Raw genomic sequence first — 21589 nt, 5'->3', positions numbered from 1 at the left:
GCAGAACTCAGCCAGCATGCGAGGACAGAGCTGGTGGTGCTCACAGAAGGTTTTTTTGTGAATGAGTTCCAGGTGGGGAAGTGTTACTGCTGGGGGAGGCACAGCACGTAACCAAATCACACTTTTGGGTGAAGAGGTATGTTGGAGGCTGAAGGCTTCTTGCTGTGTGAAATAACACAGAATCCTATGGCAGTCCCATCCTGGCTGGGGTTGGAGGACCTTCTGTATCCCTCTGGCTCAGCCTTACGCCAGCCTTAAGCAAACCATGGTGGGGTAGCTCCTGAATTGGAGTGGCTGCTCCTTCATGAAAGGGGAAGTCAGGGAGGTCAGAAAAGCTTTTTAAGGTCTGAGATCTTCTGTTTCTGAGCTCAAATCTGCTGCATACTAAATATAGGACAAAGATGTTAGTAGGATCAGGCAGGATGTCACAGGGAAGATGCTCTCTGGAGCATCACTTTAGCAGCTTGGTATTCTCTACAGATCTTTTTCTCCCTTTCTACATTCCCTAAAGGCACCAGCTCCCTTAGGATCACCCTGACCAGGTGAGGTCAGGAGGGAAGGTGACACTTGGGATTTTCAGGAACATCCCATCACTGGAGATGCTCAAGGCCAGGCTGAACAGGGCCCTGACCTGATGGGGGGCAACCAGCCCATGGCAGGGGGTTGGAACGGGATGATCTTTAAAGTCCCTTCCAACCCAACCTGAAGCTATTCTATAGTTACTACAATTAATGATTATTAACTCTGTGAAAGCCCTTTTCTACCCAGTTGTGATTGTCCACAGGGAGTGTGGAAATTCCATATGTTCTCTTTGCTGTGTCTGCTCTGTGCAATCCTTTCATCACCTTTAACCTTTACATCATCCTTATGTCTTTGTGTTGTTGCTGCTGCTGCTTTTTGCTTTTTTTTTCTGTGGGGAATTTGCCCAGTCCAGGTGCCAGTGCTCACTCTCCTCATTAACCAGGAAATTTTTCTAATGGATTTCAGGTTTTTTGTCGTTGTTATTGTTTTTCTTTTTGAAGTGGGAGGAAATGGGACAGGCTGTGGGTTGTACGTGGCCAGGCTGATTGCATTCCCTGCTCTTACAGACCCACTCGGAAGAGAAGCAGAGGAAGACGAGGACGGGGTGCTGAGAGGCTCTCCAGCAGACTTGACTTTTGCATCAGTGTCTTGTTAACGTTGCAGATAATTTTCTCCTGGAAATAACCAGAAAAATCTGCTTGGGCCAAAACAGTTCAAGAGTTTAGAAAAATGAGGAAAGGAGGGGGCCCTCGGCTTCTTTTGTGAGCATGTGATCCTGGTGTCAGTCCCTGGCATCTCCCGTCCCTATGGGGAAAAGAAAATGTTTGGGCATAATAAAAAAATAGAATAACTTGAAAAACAAACCAGAACAGTGTGAAGTGTCAGAACCAAAGAAAGCAATGGCAGCGCTCCCACTGCTGCGAGCAGGCCCGGGGTTATAGCCTTTCTTCTCAGAATTCACCAGCACGGGGAGGGGACCTTTCTGCAATGCTGAGCAGGAAAAGCCCTCATTTCCCCAGGCAAGACTGTCCCACAGCAGGGTCTGAAATGAGAGGGCTGGGCACTGGGCACCAACAGACGCTGGTGAGGAGTCCTGGCAACTCCCATGCCTACAGGATCAGAGCACTGGGACAATCACAGTGTTACATTCATTATGACTGTCCCCTGCTCACCCAAGTAAAAGAAGGTTCAGAGGCTTTTGCACAAGGTTTCCCATAATGGTTCAATTCAATCAGCTCTTCTCGAGTTTTCCACCTTTATCCCCTTTTGTACACAGAATCGTAGAGTTGCTCGGGTTGGAAAAGACCTTCAAGATCATCAAGTCCAAACGCAACCTAACCATAATACCCTAACTCTAACAAGAATCACAGAATTAAGGCTGTAAAAGCCCTCTAAAATCCCAAAGCCGAAGCCCAACCTCACCATGCTCACTGACCATGTCACTCAGTGCCACACCTTCAGGGACTCCACCACTGCCTGGACAGCCTGTGCCAGTGCCTGGCTGCTCATTTGGAGAAGAGATGCTTCCTAATATCCGACCCAACTCTCCCCTGGTGTAACTTAAAGCCATCACCTCTCATCCTTTCTCTGTTACCTAGGAGCAGAGCTCACCACTTGTATCACCACAATCTCCCTTCTGGGAGTTGTGGAGAGTTATAAGGTCTCCCCTGAGCCTCCTGTTCACCACACTGAACGATCCCATTCTCTCAGCTGCTCCTTGTAAGACTTGTGCCCCAGACCCTTCACCAGCTTCACATGCAGGTGACCAAGACACAACAGACCAAGGCAAATTGTTTTCCCTTCCTATGTGTCCTTCTCATGCTATGTGCTTGGCAGGGAAGCCCCTTGGGTGAGTGCTCATCCCACATCACCACCTGATGCTCCCAAACCTGGACACTTGGCAGCTCTCAGACACCAGATGGGGACTATCAGACAGCCCTGCAGTCCATCTGCTCTGAATCGATTCAGCTGATGGTGAGAGTTTGGTGCAAACCACATGCAGCCACCAAGCTGGGTCCAGAGGTAGCTGAGCAGAATTGTACAGCCTGTGTCAAGATGGAAGATGTAATCATCCCCCCTGGTGCTCAAGTGCGTAATTCCTTAACATCTCTCCAGTGGATTCAGGTTGTCATCTTCCCACTGTGCGTATACAGAGTTTGTGCGTATGTATGGTTCATTTCTATGGGAGATTTATGGGTGCATTAACGTGCAGATTCGCAGATGAACATTCACTTCACAGATGAACATTCATGTCCTCGTGTCTGATGGGTTTCAGCCAAAGCTGGTAGCAAGCCAAATATTTGCTCTGCCATACTTTTGATCTGCAGTTTCTTGCAACTATTTTTCATTGAGAAAAAAAGGGAAAGAAAAAAAAAAAGGAGGGGGAAAAAAGACACGAAGCTGAGTTTAGGTTTATTTGTAATGTGCTCTGTCTGAAATCTTGTCTGACACTATCAGCTATGAATTTGTAGACACAAAGGGAGAAGGATACATGCCTACTGGACATGTATAATCTTCCTCCAGTCCCACCCCAGTGGGTGCAATTCATAAGACTCTGGGACATTGTGCAAAGAGAACTGTGTTACTTTGCTTTAGGCTAAAGTTTGCATTTTTGTTTTGATTTCAGCTTGGATTCTGTGGGTTACCAGTTTCACATGGGACGAGTCTGAAGGTAACAGTAACACCAGGAGGAAATCTGTTCTCGTGAGATTTCCGGTTCCTCCAGTCCAGAGATGCTGCTAAGTATTTCCTGTCTCATGTTCTCAGTCAAGGTTGTTTCAAGAAAATGCAACCATGATAAGCAACCAAGGACTGACACTTTTCCAAACTCAAACCCCTAAAATTTCCGAGATTTACCAACTAAATAAAAAAAAACCCTCTTAATCTTGTTCCCATTTTTAATCTCCGGACGAAGGGCCTTCTGACTTTCAGTTCAAGCTGTAGGATGGATAGCTGCTTTGTTTTTTCTGTGGCTGGAGTTCAGCCAAAATGTCAGAACTCGAATCCAAATTTCTTTAGGGTTCCAAACTTTGAAGGATGTGTAAAAAGCCAGTGTGGTCATCCAGCAGTAACTTTTCTCTCATCTCTAGAATTTCATCTATTGATTCCTACCTTGAGGTCACTGCTTTCTGGCTGAGAAGTTCTGCTTTAGAGATGTGTGATCCAGTCTGGGGAGAGCTGGCTATTCTAAAGCCAAGACCCAGACATAGAAGTTACATCCAAACATAACCATTCTCCTAGTTTTAGACTGTTCAAATTTATACGTTTTGGGGTTTCCAGAAATTCTAGTCAGGAAATCTTCCCTTGGCTGAATGTAAGGTGCCAATTCTCCCTTCATCCAGACGATATGTCTCATCTATTCCACCCTCTACAAATGATTCCCCCTTTTGACTCTCCTTTGCAGCTCCTGATGCTCATGTAGACCAAGCTTTCCAGGAACACTGGGACTGTTGATGTTTCGTCCCAGTTGCCTGATAACTGCCCATGTAGACTTTTGTCTGCATCATCTGGCAGACATCTCAGGACCTGGACACTCGGCAGGGACTGAGCAATCTTCTGGCTGCTCTAAATGGCTTCAATCATGGGTGAGAGAGTAAATGGGGTTTTACAGGGGCTGGGGTTTGAAGACCCTCAAAGCCAGTAGATTTGATATGCAGAGCCCTGGTTTTCATGTTTTTCTTTTTGCTGTGTTACTGAAGACTGCAATCAGACAACACAGAGATTGAAGCTAAAGGAGAGCTCCTAGTTAAAGAGGTGAAGGTCAGCTTACTCTCTTCTGTACAGAATATTTGGTACTGAGGTACCCAGAGAGGAAATGAATTCAATATGAGTTCAGGTTTTGGTTAACTTTCACGATGGAGAAAGTAGAAGCTGTGAGCAGTGTGGGCTAGGATAGGTTTTTCAATCTAATTCACTATAAACGAGACAAAATGAAAGGAAAACCTCAAAGCAGTTTTGTGTGGAGATGCCAACATAGGGATCTGTGCTCTGTAACGGTGCCTCTGGAGAAGAATCATAGAACTGTAGAATCATTCAGGTTGGAAAAGACCTCTGAGATCCTCAAGCCCGAGCCCACCCCACTATGTCCACTGACCACAGTGCCACATCTCAGTGGCTCTGGAACACCTCTGTGGATGGTGACTCCACCACTCCTCGGGCATCCAGTGTCAATGCTTCACCATTCTTTCAAAGAGGAAATGTTTCCTGTTTTCCAACCTGAACCTTCCCTGAATGAAGACACCCAAAACAAGGAAAAGCACTTTCCCACAGACTATTTGCTAGAGCAATCACTACGCACTGAGTAGATCCATTGTGGTCCCATCCTTGACTGCTCCCATGGTGAAACCTGCTTCGGTTTGGAGCAAATCTTACAACTGGATGCAGGAGATTGTGCTCTTTCTCACTATTCTTCTATAGGTACAGATGGAGGGAGGGGAAACCCCAGCCCTCATGGATCCTTTGCACACTGATGGCAATGTCACTTGGTAGTGACCCTCCAAGGGAGGAGTGTCCACACAGGACAATTTCTTGGAGGTTGAAACAGAAATTGAAGGGTGAGGTAAAGCCACAGATCAAATGGAAACACTACCCCTCAGTCCTTCTGAAATTCACTGGGCAAGGGAGGGGTGCTTTGATTTTTTGCATGAATTAAACACTATAGGAGCTTGGAAACACTTTGGAGATCTGCTAGGAAGAGACACGGGGAGAAAAAATACGACTGTATGCACTTACATCAGAGAGAGACGTGAGACAGCTTCAGCTTTCCCGTGGCAAAATCTCACTTATTGTCTGCATTATTGCTGGATAATGCTAAGGTGTCTCTCGAAGTGCTTCCAGGCATAAATGTTCAGCATTTCTATCCAGGCCTTAGCAAAGAAAAATCTCCCTGTTGCAGATTTATCTGGTATTACAGGAAATCCCCTGGCTCTGCAAAAGCCAGCATTTCTCCCATTGGACAAGAAATTCTGTGAGAAGTATGTCTCAGCCACCACATCTGCAATAAAGCACGAACTCTTCTGTGCTAGGAAAGACTTCTTCCTTCAAGCTGAGTGCTTTAAAGGAAAGGAGGAACTTCCCGATTGACGTCAAATTTCAAATTACTCTGTTCTGCTATTTTGTATTTTACGGATGCAATATTTTAAATGGCCACATGGCGTGGCTTTTCTTTTTTAATTAAAAATCATTCTAATGGAAGAGCAAACATACATCAAAATGACTGAAATGAACATGAGAGCTTTTAAGCTCTCCTTAAACAAAGTTCAAACACAGAGTATTTCAATGAAGTCCACAATCCTCTCCCCATCTCTAGATTTCTGAGTGTCAGTGCTTGGAATATTTCGGCTTTTTATCACAGTTTACGATGGGAAGCTTGCTGAGATTTTAAAATAAAATTCACAGAATAGGGAAACCATTTCACACCCAACTGTAACACCCTGCAGACAGACTGTGTTCGGTTAAAGATGCTAATGTTGTGAAAAACAGATTTCTTCACCGCCTTTGACTTCTGCAAAGCAGACAGCAGGGTGGGATTTGGAGGGATCTGGAGTCAGGCTGCTCTTCTACATCATCAACAGAATTGTTTACTGAGTTGGCTTTACATGAATACCTTGTTCACATCTGCTAATAGCCCAAAGGTAATGGGCTTACCTCAAGCCAGAGTCTGAAGAAAGTGATGTCTCCCAGGTGTCCTAAGGATTTGTAAAGAGGCCAAAAATGAGAGAAGCAGAATCTACGGAGAAAGTGAACATAACTTTTCTGAAAACTTGCATGGAAACTGTAGCTTTCTTCTGCCACTGTTAGTATGCCGTGAGAAATGGGATCCACTTTTGCTCACTGAGCAGTTCATTGAAGAGAGAGCATTAAAACGCTGTCTGTTTTGATTAGCACCACTGGGAAACACTCATGAAAGTATCGGACTCAGGAAAAGAGGAGAAGTCAAAATCTGATAAACGAAAGCTGACTGTGGTAGGAAGCTGATTTGATAGAAAGATGGTATATCCTGAGCCGGAAAAATCAGAGTGCATTTCATTCATTTACATCTCCCCTTTATGGAACCGTAACTTGGAAAGGATGGATAAACAGGGAAACCAGAAAAGGAGCTTGTTTGGCCAACTTCGACTGAACAACTGCTCCACTAAAATCAAGAGTCAGAATGAGATCTTTATTCAGTACAGCCTGAAGCAAACTCCTCATTAGCAGGATGAGGTAATTGCTTGGGGATTGGGACCCCAGACAGCCGGCTTGATGCCTCCACAAATGGCCTTTTGAAGCTTTCCATCTTCCTCGGGAAACATGGAACCTCTATCTTCTTTTACTAGAGGTTTTTAGATGAACTCCAAACAAGCTGCAAGTTGGCTCGATGCCATGGTATTACTAACACAATCTGGCAGGAGGGCAAACAACCTCACATTTAAAAAAAAAAATAAAAAAAAAAAAAAAAAAAGCCCTTGTGCTATAACAAGTTGATTCTGTTGGAAAATTGCAGTCCATTGTCCGGTGCCAAGAACATCCAAATCAGGTAGATCATTGGCTTTATTTTGCGGGCAGCTTTGATTATGTAAGAATTTAATACTAATGTGTTTGGAGCCGTCAGTGTGGAGCTGAACTTCCCCCATCGTCTTATAACGTCTGGGACCTCGCAGCAAAACACCACGTGGTTGTGTCAGGTAGGGGGATGAGGAACAATAGGATTACCTGGCATGAGATCTTTTCCACTGTGCGGGCCAAGGAGGCCCAGAGCTTATCCCTTTGGCCTTCCCAAAGAGGAGAGATCAAATGCTCTGCTGTCTTAGGGATTATGGAAGGAAGGGAACGCGGTTGAGCACTTTCAGCAACAGATGAGTTAGCCCTGGCAGGAGAGCAATGGAGCAGGAGGGAGCTCAGGATGGAAAATAAGAAGGGAGGTGATATGGATGGTGGCTGAAGCCTGAGACATTTGGTCGGAGGTCCTCCTCAGGTCAGAAGTGAAAGCAGCCTGCTCTCACCGCAGAATCCTCCTGGGTAGGTTAGTGAAACTGTGGAAAGTCCCAGGGAAAAGAGCTGAGTTTGGGTTGTGGTGATGACTTTTCCCTGCTCTTCTCCCACATTAAATAAAACCAACGTAGCCCACATGTGCTGCCTGCTGGGCATGAGGGCATGGGTGATTATGGTGTCTTGGTTGGCATGTGGTGACTTAGAAGCTGTTGATATCTTGACTGGGGATCTGGGGCATTAAATTTATCAACTGAATCAGGGACAAGCTGAAAGAGTGCAAGGGAGGAAAGAATGAAAGCGTTGATGAAAGAGAGTGGCTTCATACTTTCAAAGCTCCAGGCTTCTATGGTTTGTTAACAGACAAATATGGCGAATGAAAAAGGATGTGGAAAAAAAGCATTTGAGCATTTCTGCTTCTTTTTTTTTTTTGAAAGGGAGGAGGTGTGTGGGATGTGCAGGTATGTCTTGATGGAAATCTATTTGTGCTATTGCAGGTTATCTGCTTTTATTATTGCAGAAAATCTATGGTGAATTTGTGACTGAGCTTTGCAATTCACAGGGTCGTGGGATAGGTAAGGCTGGAAGGGACCTCAGGAAGTGCTTAGCCCAACCTTCTGCACAGAACAGGTCAGCTAGGAGGACAGACAAGGTTGCTCAGGTCTTGATCCTTCAAGGCCCCAAACACCTTCAAGGATGAAGATAGCACAACTCGTCTGGGCAATTTCTGGCACACCTTACTTCCAGAGTAATTGACACTGCAGCAATTAGCTCAGCAGGGAGTTCACTTTGCCTGTGTTGTAACTTCCTTAACATCTTCTGTGTGTGGAAGGGAGACATGGGAGTCAGAGAGCGAGTGGATGCTCCCAGATGTCCTGAGGACAAGTGCTGCACTGTGCGAGTACTACAGCCAGCAGACCTGAAAAGCCCGAGCAACTTCTTAGTTGTGCCAAAATGGGAGGTGCATGTACCTCCTGCACTTTGCCAAACCCCATCAGCGTCTTTCCCCGGTTGTTACCTCATCTGGCCAAGCACTCTGGAGCAGTTTGTCTGTTCTTTCTCTGACAATTTTATCTGATTGGATTTTGTTCCTGGCACAGCTGTGGGGCTGCTGGGTGACCTGGGGTAAGTCATTTCTTCTTGCTAAAATGGGGCTGGTGTTCCCTACCAGCCTGGGAGTATGCAGAATGGGGATCACTGGGGTAATGGGATATGACACTGGTACTTCTGCTTCTGGCTGGTGGGATGAAATGGGGAGGGGAGGCAGAGGGCAGATTGGATGGGGACTGTGACAGGAAGAGCCTAGAGTTGGTGAACTAGAGTTTTTCACAGCTAACCTACACTTGGAGCAGCATGACTGCTGCATACTGACCTGGTCGGCAGGTCGAGGGAGGTGATCCCACCCCTCTGCTCTGTGCAGGTGAGACCTCACCTGGAACACTGCATCCTGATGTGGAGTCTTCAGTACAGGAGAGGCATAGACCTGGTGGGGCACATCCAGAAAGGGGCCACAAAAATGATCCCAGGGACCAAACACCTCTCCTACGGAAACAGACTAAGAGAGCTGGGGCTGTGCAGCATGAAGAGAAAGTTCTGAGTTGACCTGATAGCAGTATCTAAAGGGGAGGGATAGGAAAGAAGGGGACAGACATTTTAGCAGGGTCGGTGGTGATAGAACAAGGGGAAATAGCTTCAAGCTTCAAGAGAGGAGATTTAATTTGTATATAAGGAAAAAATCGTTTACAATGAGGGTGGTGATGCACTGGAACAGGTTGCCCAGAGATGTGGTTGATGCCCCAGCCCTAGAGACTTTCAAGATGAGGCTGGATCAGGCCCCAGGCATCCTGATCTAGCTGTTCATGTTCATTGCAGGGGAGCTGGACTAGATGACCTTTAAAGATCTCTTCTGACTCTAAGTATTCTATGGTTCTATGATCTCTGGAAATCTCTGCTCTTCTTCTCCATCTCCACACTCATCTGACTCCAACTCTGTGCTGTCAGTCTCAGCTCTCCTGCCTTGACAACAACCTGCCCCATCCCAACCATGTCCCATAATAGATATGGGCCAGCCTGTAAGATCATAGAATCATATAATAAAATCAAACTGCTTAGGTTGGAGAAAACCTTAAAGACAATCTAGTTCTAACCCTAGGTTGCCAACCTCTAGATAAGGCTGCCCAGGATCGCATCAGACCTGATTTCTTTCTGGAGTAAGAAGTTCAGCTGTAATATAGATCACTTTTACAGACTGACTGAGACTCTGTTCCCATTCTATCTGCACCCAAAGAGACTCATTCTTTATCATCTTGGGTATCTTTCTCAGCAGAAGACTGAACAGGAGTGCAGCTCAACTGCTCTACTCTGTATATCTTTTCCCTTCCTTCCCTTCCCTTCCCTTCCCTTCCCTTCCCTTCCCTTCCCTTCCCTTCCCTTCCCTTCCCTTCCCTTCCCTTCCCTTCCCTTCCCTTCCCTTCCCTTCCCTTCCCTTCCCTTCCCTTCCCTTCCCTTCCCTTCCCTTCCCTTCCCTTCCCTTCCCTTCCCTTCCCTTCCCTTCCCTTCCCTTCCCTTCCCTTCCCTTCCCTTCCCTTCCCTTCCCTTCCCTTCCCTTCCCTTCCCAATTTTTTTATTTTTTTCAGGATTATGATAACAAAACCTTTCTTTTGCTGGGAAGGAACCTCAATCCAGTAACCGAGCAGGACCATTAAAGAAGATACACTAGGATATTATTTTTTTCTGTCAAAAATCCATATTCCTACAGGTGTGAGTTCCCTTTTCCCAGAAATCCCGACAAATGGAAAGTCTTTCCTTTGCCAGAATGATGCTATTTAAATATAAATATCACTTGAAGCATACAAATGGGGAGACAGCATGAATGTCAATGAGTGGAAATGACCTTTCCCTGCTGAGGCTCAGTGTATCCATTCAAGCTTGTGGATGCAAGAAAAGATCTGAAGTCTTGTCCTGCTGAGGCAGGGAAGGCAAAATGTGTGCGTATGTGCGTATGTGAGTCCAAATATGTGTCCAAAATATCGAGGTGGCACAGAGTCCTGGCTGCAGCCTCTAGTCTGGGTTTTCTTGATGAGACATTAAGGCACCAGGATTATGTGTTTGTGTAAGAAAGAGAAACGGAGAAAGGGTGCTTTGTTTTATTATTGTTATTTTTATTAAAATAAAAAGGAAAAACATATTATGTTAGGAAATTAGGAAAGCGTTTAAGTTTATTTCTGGAACAGAGCGACTCACCCAATATTCAGTCTCGTTGTGGAAAACGTAGATTTCCCTGAAGAACTTGCAAATGAGAAAGTGGGGAATGAAATGAGCCATACTACAACAGTGCAATTCACCCCAGGGCATTTGCCAAGCCCTGGACAAGCAGGAGGACACCCCAGAGTGATACAGGGTTGTAGCTGAGAGGACCAGAGATAGTCCATGTCCCAGAGCAGTGACAGAGAGACCAAAGGATACTACAAGCTGCCTTTACTGTAGGGTTGTTCTTGGATTTAGAGTTGCTCTAGGCCTCTCCTTGTGATGGGCAATTTACTTTCAAAGAGGGGTTGCTCAGTGTTCCTGGTTGGCCCCATCACTGCATCTTCAGTGCGTGTGTTTGTCCCCCTTCCGCCTCCAACTTTCAAACCTTCCAGAAGTTGGTTAGGTAAAGTAGACCAGTTTCACCCACATTGCACAAAGCAGCGGGAAGTGTCTAAGATGCTGGATGTGGGGTGGGGATCGCTCCATTTTGTTCACCAGGATACAGATGCTTCCACCGGAGCTACAGTAATTATGAATTCAAGTGTGGAGTAGTCTCATCAGAAACAGAAAACAGACAGCTGAGACCATTCAGAGCAGTCACACGCTATTTCTCTGGCTGCACAGCTAGTGGAGTGTAGATCATTAGCACAACATCAGCAGAGCAGACATCTACATGACATTAATGCTGCCTGAAGTTCCTACAAAAGATGGCTGGGCAAAGGAGTGGAACAGAAACCCAGCTTAATGTCTCTAATGGAGTCAAGGGCGTCATAGAATCATTAAGGTTGGAAAACAACACTAACATCATCAACTCCAACTGCCAACCCACCCCACCATGCCCACTAACCATGTCCCCAGGTGTCACACCTCCACGGTTCTTGGGCACCTCCAGGGACGGTGACTCTGTCTCTTTCATTTGAGCTCAGCCACAGCAGCAGCATGAGGAATGGTTTCAAACTAAAAGAGGGGAGATTTAGAGTGGATATAAGGGCAGATTTGTTTACAAATAAGTGCAATGAGGTAGTGGTACATTTTGCCCAGAGAGGTGGTGGATGTCCTGCCCATGAAGACACCCAGCATCAAGCTGGATGGGGCTCTAAGCACTTGATGGGGCTGTGGGTGTCCCCACTCATTGCAGGGGAGTGGAACCAGGTGGCCTTTAAAGGTCTCTTCCAATTCAAACAGTTTTATGTTTCTTTGATTCTATAGAAGGATTTGGAGTCTCAAGGAGACTTGCTCTCTTTGTCCCAATTTTTTTTCACCCCATTATAGAATGACTGACCTTGCACCTCATGTAAGGATAGAACAACAAATGTGAGAGAAAAAACAGTAATTAAAACAGAGAAAAAAGAGAAGGGATGCTTGTTTTCAGAGAATGGTCTGGTCTAATGTTCCAGCAAAGCTGTGCTTGGCACAAATCTGGGCAAAGATGGCTTTGTGCCTACTTTCTTGTCCAACTGAAGTTGGTCTGGAGCTAGAGAACCTCCAGTCTGGCCTCTAGGGAGCTCTAAATTATGCTTACAGTTGTCTTTGGCTCCTTCAGGGGTGATTCACGCTTCATGGACATGAAGAAACCCTTGGATCACAGAACTCAACGTCCTGGATAAGGCCATGAGCTCTCTTCTTCTTTTCTGCTGCTTCAGGCAGTCACCAATGTCTGCTGAACTTCAGGGGATGTGATGGTGGATGTGAAAATTGAGAGCTTCTGACATCCTCTTGGCAACAGAGTGAGATGGTCTGAGGTGGCCATAAAAACAATGCCACTGGTGCTTGGGAGGATGACAAGAAGGAAGGTGGTCCTTTGTATAGAATGTCATCAAGATGTGGACCTCCTTGACAAAAGACTTTGCAGAGATGAGTAATTTACATGTCTAAAAGAAAAACCTGGAGCAGAAATACTCATGCTGTGTTATTGAACAGAAAATTAGCTCCCGTGGAGTCAGAAAACCTATGTCAGCATGGACTGGTGGCAGGGAAAGTGCTCTGGAAAAGTAGCAATACATTTGCCCTCTTTTTGTATTCTTCTGAAGCATCTGTTGTTAGCCAGAGCTGAAGACAGGAGACTGTATAACTGAACATTTCACCCAAATGTCCAAAAATACATGAGACCATAAGGCTACTGATATGGAATCTGGGACTTACAGAAGACGACTGTGAAGAAAACAGACCTCAGAGGATCTGAACAGAGTCTTGAGCCCAACTAACCCACAGTCATGTGTGGAAGGAGCGTGGGAACTGCCGGTGCAGCCTTGAAAATGCAGAACCAGGGAGGTCGGGGCACATGCGATCTGCCAGGACTGGAATAGAGCTTCTCCCCCTGGGCTGCCGTGCTGTGGGGAGGGGGAGCTGGGGAAGCTTGGCAACATGACCCAGATGGCTTCCATATGTGGGGCGGTGGTGAGTCATGGCTTGTGCTAAACAGAGACTGGAGAGGGGTGATGGAGGAGCACATGAAGCTTTGCTGAGGACATGAGTAGCTCAGCATAGAAGTGCTAGTGACATGACAGAGTCCTCTGAATGTGCCTTGAACCTGTGTGGAAAATGTTGCTTCATCTCTATGACCCCCACCACAAACAAGTATCAAGTGCAAATGTAAATCTTGATATTAAAAGGGCCTAGGTTGTCTAAAATACAAGACTTTGGCTGATTTCTGAAGGGATCACAAAGCCCAGCTCCCACTGCCTTGGAAATAGGAATGAAGCTGCTGCAGATGTCCCTTTCACCAATCACAGGATCACAGAGTCACAGAACCATTAAGGTTGGAAAAGACCTCTAATATCACCCAGTCCATCCCAGCCTATCCCCACCATGCCCACTGACCATGTATCACTCAGTGCCACACCTCCATGTTTCCTGAACACCTTCAGGCCTCCACCACCTCCCTGTGCAGCCTGCTCCAGTGGTTGACCACTCTTTGGAGAAGAAATTATTCCTAATATCCAACCTGACCCTTCCCTGGCACAACTTGAGGCCATCTACTCTCATCCCATCGACACAAAATCATTACAGATCTAAGGATGAACTGTAGGGTGTGCAAAGACCATGGTGGATCATCTTCCAGCTCCATTACTGATCTTCACCAAGTGCGCTCTTCCAGATCCAACTCTGCTTACTGGATCCTGCCTTCCAATCCTCTAGGGATGCTTTTGGTGGTTATGAAAGAGAAGGCTTTGCATCCTATCTTTGCCCCCTTTAACAAACACTACTTAGCCTTCGGGATGTGAGGATATTGTGCGCTCAGAGATAAAGTAATTCCAAGAAAGAAGGTGTTTTCTTAATGGCAACCCGAAAGTAACTTGCTCCGGGATACAGACACATCTGGTGTTAATTCTTCCAGTGACTTGCAGTGAGAGCTGAGTTTCAGAGGTTATAGGACTAAAATGATACAGAAATTCAGGGAATTGTTTCCCCTGGGAGTAAAACAGTGCTGAGGCTTTTTTTAAATTATTTTAATAATAGCAATAATAATAATAATAATAATGAAGCATTTGGAATTCTCTATTTCAAAACGTTTCCTTGTCTCAGCATGGAATTCAAACAATTCTTTGCAAGGATTAAATAAGCTGAAAACAAAACAAAGCACCTTGGAGTGAAACAAAACATTCAGAGTTGTTCTGAAATAAAAATGCAGTATTATTTGTTCTGCAAAATAAAAATAGAAACAAATCTCTCTTTGGGGTTGGTGTTCAGCTGATCCACCTTTCCAGCAATTCAGCTACAGCTCTGCTTGCTGCTTTTGGAATTTTAAGAATGAAAGTTAATTTTCCTTCTGCTGGCATAGTCAGGATGGAGCAGCAGTGGGGGTGTACACATTTCTGAGCACAACACTGTCACAAAGCTCAGAGCATCTCTCCAAGCACCTGCCGAAGGGGTGAATACCGATGGGGATATTTTTCAGGCCAAATATCTGTGGATAAATGATGATTTGCTCTCTAGGCAGCAGGATACATTTCACCAAAGTCCCCGTGTTTTGTGTTTCCTGAGAAGGTGCAAGAGACACTGTGGGTACAGAGGCAACACTGCTATCTATTGAGACCTTCCTGGAAAGCACAGGCCATGCTCCCTTCACGTTTTGCTTTATCAAAAGTTCGTGTGTGCAGAATTTGAATTGAGACAGCATCTCACTTTCTTATCTTCCTCTTCTCTTGAATTAGAATAAACACCTTTCTTTGAATACCTCGCCCATTAATTTTCCCAGATCTCCCTGAAGGGATGCTCTCATAGTGTCTTTCTGAACAGCCAGGCCCAAGAATAAGATGCAGTCCACGCTCACAAAGACCTGTGTTTTGTTGGCCAAGTTTGAATTTGCTATTCTCTGGTTCACAGATAGGGAAGGATGAGTTATAGAAAGTAAAACTTTCTATAGCAGGGGACTCTGCTAGCTCATGATCCACCATTGGACATTTGTTGATTGGCAAAGATGACAGCACTTTGTCACCTTCTCGGCCAGTAGGACACATTGCTGGCTCATGGTCACCCTGTTGGCCACTAGGACCCTCAGGTCCTTCTCTGCACAGCTCCTTTCCAGTAGCTCAGTCTCAATATGTACTGACACTGCATTTGTTCCTCCCCAGGTGCAGGACTCTATACTTGTCCTTGTTGAACTCCATCAGGTTCCTCTCTAGCCAACTCTGCCTGCCCAGCTTTCGCTGTATGGCAGCACGGCCTTCTGGAGTGTCAGCCCTTCCTGCCAGTTTTGTGCCGTCAGCAAACTTGTTGAGGGTGCACTCCACCCCTTCATCCTGGTCACCGATGAAGGCATTAAACAAGACCAAATGAAGGGTTACCCTCTGTTACACTAGGATGGCTAAGAGCAATGAAACCTTTTCCAGTCCCAGGAAAGAGGATGCCCTAGGAATGCGAAGTATTCTTCAAGTTAAAATTGTACTTTCTCATCCATGCGTAATTTAAGTTTCTGAGCCTTTGGAGAGATTGAGCTAGTGTGCATGTTCTGGCCTGAAAAACTTCTGTGCCTGTTGATGTGCTATGAGCAATTCACAAGCATCTGGGAAAATCCTCTCAGCTCTAGTGGAACAAGAACAACTATAGGGTTGGTTTGAACTCGCTGGCAAGAAACAAGTTGAGAAGTGAAGAGCTCAAGATTCTCTGCTGAATACAGAGAGACTTCTAAGAAGGAGCTGGAAGCAATTCAGACCTTCGGCAGAGCTTCGGAGGCCTAGGAGCCCGGCTTGTAGCCCAGTGCTCATATCCAGTTCATGTTCGCGGCGGCTGTAATGGAAAACAGCAGCCACTGATAAGTAACAATGGCCACACTAACGCTGAGCTCGAACAATAGGAAGGTTCACACAAGCTACTGCTCTGGCAAGTCCAGAATCCCAGGGGCACCGACTACACGGCAGTTTCGCTGGCAGCAGAAGCAGAACATCTGAAATGCTCATTAAGAGCTGGTGAATGCACTATGGCGAGACGCTGCAGGATCGAAAAGAAATTGAACAGCCCTTGGGACCCTACGCCATGGCCAGAGAAGAAAACACAGGAATGGCTCTTGCAACCTTTGACAAAGGCAGGGAATGGAGTAAGAAGCCAAAGCTGGTGGCAACATCCACCAAGGACTTCAGGATCATTATGACTCTCTCAGGGATATCTGGTTGTAGATATCGGGCTGTAGTCTCACTAAGCTGCAGATGTGGCAGGCCTACAGAAGAATCCCATGGGATATAAGGTCAAAAATCATTGATTTTCAAAGGCCAGCCCACACAAAATGGCCAAGTGCCTCCAACACTAACTCCAAGCTTTATGATGGAGCAGTTCTGGCCCATAGTCCTATAGGGCTAGACTATTTATCTCATGGTTTGTGTGCAGCAAAGGACCTGACTGCTAACTCCATGTAAATGTAGACTCACATGGTTCAACTCTGGGGATGGAGATGCAGTGGTAAGACTATGGCCAAGCCCGTGTCCATCCTTTGTATTTATTTATTTGTTTATTTTCGTGAACAAAACGAATTCAGGCTGATTTTTTATAAATTCAATTTCTTTTGAACTCAGAGGCTTTCATTACCTGGTTTTGAAATGAAGCCAGCAGCGGTGTTGAGAGACTCCTGGAAGTAAAATTGTCCCTCGCCTACAGGCAAACTTCATTTCCATGCAGAGTGGCCGAAAGACCAGTTTTACACTGAAGTCTCACTCCATACTGTTGGATTGGCTTTGCCTGAGAGTGAATCTCCAGCCTGGGGACTTTAATTTTCTGGAAGGTGTTTCTGACACAGCTGGATGCAAGAAACATTTCAAGAGGAAGCCTGATTTCATGAACTTTACGGTGAAGATTAGCAGAGGATTTGGATGGCATTCCTGGCCTAATCCTAGAAGTGCTTATGCGGGCTTTGTGCTGGCTGTTTGCACTGGATTTGGAAAATTGGATTGGACTCAGAAGAACGACATGTTATTTCAGCTCTGGCATGCTGAAAGGAATGTAGAGAAGCCCAACTCTCTGTGCCTCAGTTTCCCCTGTGCAAAACAGCCTCCTTAGGACAGTCTATTGCGCTTTCCAGGTTTAATGAAGTAATTAATCAAAATCTAGACAAAACCTATGCTGTTAATTAATAGGTCAGTAATATCACTCATGCCACAGTCCTTGAATTGTATGTAGCACAGAGCCCCATGCTACACCACCCAGCCAGCAGCAGCGTGTGCTGCTCCTTGGCTGCACAGGAGTTTCCCAGCACGTAATGCATGTAGCTCCCTGCTCAGATTTATTGGAATGATGATGAGAGGAAGGCACTGCAGCAACAGAAAACCTTTCTGATCTTTTCTCAAGGGAGAAGGAGAAAATAGAGCACTGACGAGACTGCGTATATGCCTGGAATGGCTACTTCTGTCCCTATCAAACCTCCAGAACCCAGTGAAGGAATATATATGTGCTTAAATGTATTTCTTATTGGTACCGTTGGCTGAAGAACAGCTGAGCTTTCCATCCACGGGTGATTGCCATTTATTTCAGCTTACTGCTCTGGAGATAGAGTTGGATTTTCTGAGAATCAAAAAATCATGGAATCATTAAGGTTGGAAAAGACCTCTAAGGTCACCAAGTCCAACCCCAGCCCATCCCCCCCATACGCACTGACCATGTCTCACTCAGTGCCACATCTCCATGTTTCTTGAACACCTCCAGGGATGGTGATTCCTCACTTCCCTCTGCAGTCTGTTCCAGTGCCTGACTGCTCTTCTGGAGAAGTTTTTCCTCCTAACCAACTTGAGGCAATCTCTTTACAGCAGATCATGGCCCATTATGAGAAAGTAGGGCTGCTAAGCAGATCCAGACAAAGTCCTGAGGGCCCGGGGATGAGGCATTTTGATGCTGCGGGGGGAAACTTTCTCCAGGCATTGCAAGTCCAGCTGCTCTTCACCTGCAGCATGGTTTGGAGCTGGCAGTAGAGTGGTGGTAGCATTTCAATTTTGACATTAATCACCTTCAGATTCCCACACAATGTGAAGCTTCTTCCCCACCTTCTGCTGCCGAGTATCAGAGCTTGTTCCAGATGTCCTCCATGTCCACCAGGAGCAGGATGCAAAGTAGAGGGTTTGTGTGGGATAATGGGATTTAAATCTGGGACATCATGGAAAAAAGCCTTGCGTGAATCACAGCCCTCACAAGTGGATTCCTGCATGGCCATCTCCCTGCAAGCAATGGTCCTCTGCTGGACTCAGCACTGAGACTTCAAGGGAGCATTCAGCGTGTCTTTGCATCTTCAGCTCTCTGTCTTCCCATGCTCCACTTGACTCACTTGGGAACTGAATCTAACATGGAAAACAGTAGGATGGGACTCTCCATAGCCATCAGGACCCTTGCTCTTCCCCAAGGGTGGGATCAGCTCTACCCAAGACAGCCCTGAGCACGAAGCATCTGGCCCTAAATGACTTGCTGACAGGGGAAATCCAGGCTGGGCTGGAGATCTGAGGCAAGACCCGTGCATTGTTCAAGCCTGGCAGTCAAACAGCACACTGGTTTTTTTGCTGGCATCCTTCACAGGGTGATTTTTTTCCCCCAAGTGAGTTTATGGCTCAGCCAGAGGCAGTAGTACTGTGCCAGCACTTTAACAAGGCTTTCCTATAAATATTTCTCTTTTAGCTTATGATAAAGGCAGTGTCTACTCAGATGGAGGGGAAGGGAAAGGCTGGGGAAATCTATTTGTTTTCCCATTTAAGCAAAACCACACATCCTCGTAATTATAACCAGGGAGGGAAGCAGCATCCTCTGGCAATCATGTTCCTCTTAACATGCTTTTTTGTTGGAATTATTTATGTCCTGTTAGTGGGAAATATACGGAGTATGGTGATAGTAGAGAACAGCCTTCAACTTCTGTAATGTGAAATGGTTCCCATTTGTGGCTAAAATAAAAGCCCTAGAGAAACAAATAGAAAACAATTGGTCTTTTAGTATGTCTGAACATCTGTAGGATTACATTAAAACTGCTGATCGGAGAAAAAAAATCTTTTTTTTTTCCCTTTAAATATTGTACTTGTTTTTAAAAATCTGTGTTGGACAACATCTATTTTTAATTTTTCTTTCTGAAAACTCATTAGTTGCTTGGGTGGCAATGGGGAAGATACGAGGGATGCATTGATGGTGACTACTGCCAGCATTTCCCAAGGCAACGTGTGCCAAGCATTCGGAAAGGAAAAACAACCAAAAATCAGAAATGTTGACTAATGTCACACTGAATCTGAGTGTACAGTCCCATGACTGGTTACATGAGCATCTATCTCGCAGTATTTGGAATGTCTTACCTTCTAGTTCCTCCAGGAGACAGGAAAAAAACCATAAACAGTTCTCTGCTGGAGGAAAACTCCAGATTCCTTTTGCAGTTCTTAGGAATCAGTGAAAGGGAGTCATGGGGAGAGCTGCATGTCTTATGAATTTATTACCAATGGATCCATGCCCCAAATTTCCAGAAGCCTGCGTGCTCCTATAGAAATTTTATTTAATTATTTACTTATTTAGTCATTTTTAGAAGAAGGAAGGCTGGCTTTAGGCAATGCTTATGCAGCTTTGAAAACGCTGTCTCTAGAGCATCTGTGACCACAGGACAGACAGCCTCCTGCCCATCTCTAATGTATTCAACTGTTGGACAGCCCCAGTGGATGTGATGGGCCAAAGGTCACTCTGTAGGAATGCCAGGCTCTCCACTTTGAGTTAAACACCCTCATCTTCCAAGCCCTACAGATGTAGGTTGGCCCAGCGATTGTGACACTGGTATTTATTTAAATACACTGTCAGAGACTGCCTTGGTATCTGCACACCTGTCCACTGAAAGGATTTTTGAAGGTTTTAGGGCTGAAGATTTAAAATTGCTGGGAAGTTAAAGGACAGAATGCTGCACACAAACACATCTAACCTCACACACATCCCTTCAAACACACACTGCATGGCTGCAGAATTACTCATAGCTCTGATAATTTACTTTCTACTGCTATGAATAAATTCCAAGTGTTGGCAGGAATGTGTATTATTATTTTTTGGTGGAAAAAATGCTGATTTATCTCTATCAATATTTTTTCCACTAACCGTTGGCACTGACGAAAATGTCAACACAAACATTATTTGAAAAATGCTCTAAATATTTTTCATTTTCATGAAAAAGATGAATGTTATTTCTCTAGTTGCAAATGTATTTTTGTTTTGGAATGTAAACTAATAGGGCAGAAACTATACATTGCAGTTTAAACTCAACTGCAGCAGAATATTTCCTGATTATTAAAATTGCTGACTCAAATTAAATTTCCTCACTCGTTTGTTGTTCAAGATTAATTTGGAGATTTCTTTCCTTCCTCTTCATTTCAGTTGGTGAACATGTTTCAGTATCTCAAAATTTTTCAGGGACTGTAAAATTCAGATCTTCCCCTGTGTCTATTTTCCATAAAAAGAGCAAGATATAGAGACACGGTGGGGAAAACTGAGTCACCAAACCCTCATGACAAGAACTACATTTTATGTGTCCACATTCCTACGGTCCTCCATCCCTGCTTGCTGAACCCCATTGCCACTAAGAGCTGTAAAAGCTCTTGTAGTCATCTGGGTGATTAGTTGTAGATTTAGACAACTTGCTGTAACTGCTGAGTGTTATGTTAATCTTACAGGAAAGGGCTATGAGTTTAGGGGACAGATGTTTGTAATATGGATGTATTGATTACAAAGAACTTGGGCCCCACCCGAAAGGCAGCTGCATTTCATTGCACGGATCTTTTTCTTTTCTTTTCTTTTCTTTTTTTTCTTTTCTTTTCTTTTCTTTTCTTTTCTTTTCTTTTCTTTTCTTTTCTTTTCTTTTCTTTTCTTTTCTTTTCTTTTCTTTTCTTTTCTTTTCTTTTCTTTTCTTTTCTTTTCTCTTTTCTTTTCTTTTCTTTTCTTTTCTTTTCTTTTCTTTTCTTTTCTTTTCTTTTCTTTTCTTTTCTTTTCTTTTCTTTTCTTTTCTTTTCTTTTCTTTTCTTTTCTTTTCTTTTCTTTTCTTTTCTTTTTTTTCTCTCCTCTCCTCTCCTCTCCTCTCCTCTCCTCTCCTCTCCTCTCCTCTCCTCTCCTCTCCTCTCCTCTCCTCTCCTCTCCTCTCCTCTCCTCTCCTCTCCTCTCCTCTCCTCTCCTCTCCTCTCCTCTCCTCTCCTCTCCTCTCCTCTCCTCTCCTCTCCTCTCCTCTCCTCTCCTCTCCTCTCCTCTCCTCTCCTCTCCTCTCCTCTCCTCTCCTCTCCTCTCCTCTCCTCTCCTCTCCTCTCCTCTCTTCCTCTCCTTTCTCCTCTCCATTTTATTTCTTCCAAATTCATCCTATGCACCAGAAGAAAACAAAAGATGTATGCACATAGCAGATCAGCTAAGAAACCAGCACGAGTCATTTAAACTCTCT

This window comes from Cyrtonyx montezumae, unplaced genomic scaffold (assembly GCF_038088225.1).
Source record: "Cyrtonyx montezumae isolate F1298 unplaced genomic scaffold, pur_monq_1.0 scaffold_2, whole genome shotgun sequence".
NCBI classification, from domain to species: Eukaryota; Metazoa; Chordata; class Aves; order Galliformes; family Odontophoridae; genus Cyrtonyx; species Cyrtonyx montezumae.
Note: the sequence above shows the minus strand (reverse complement) of the source record.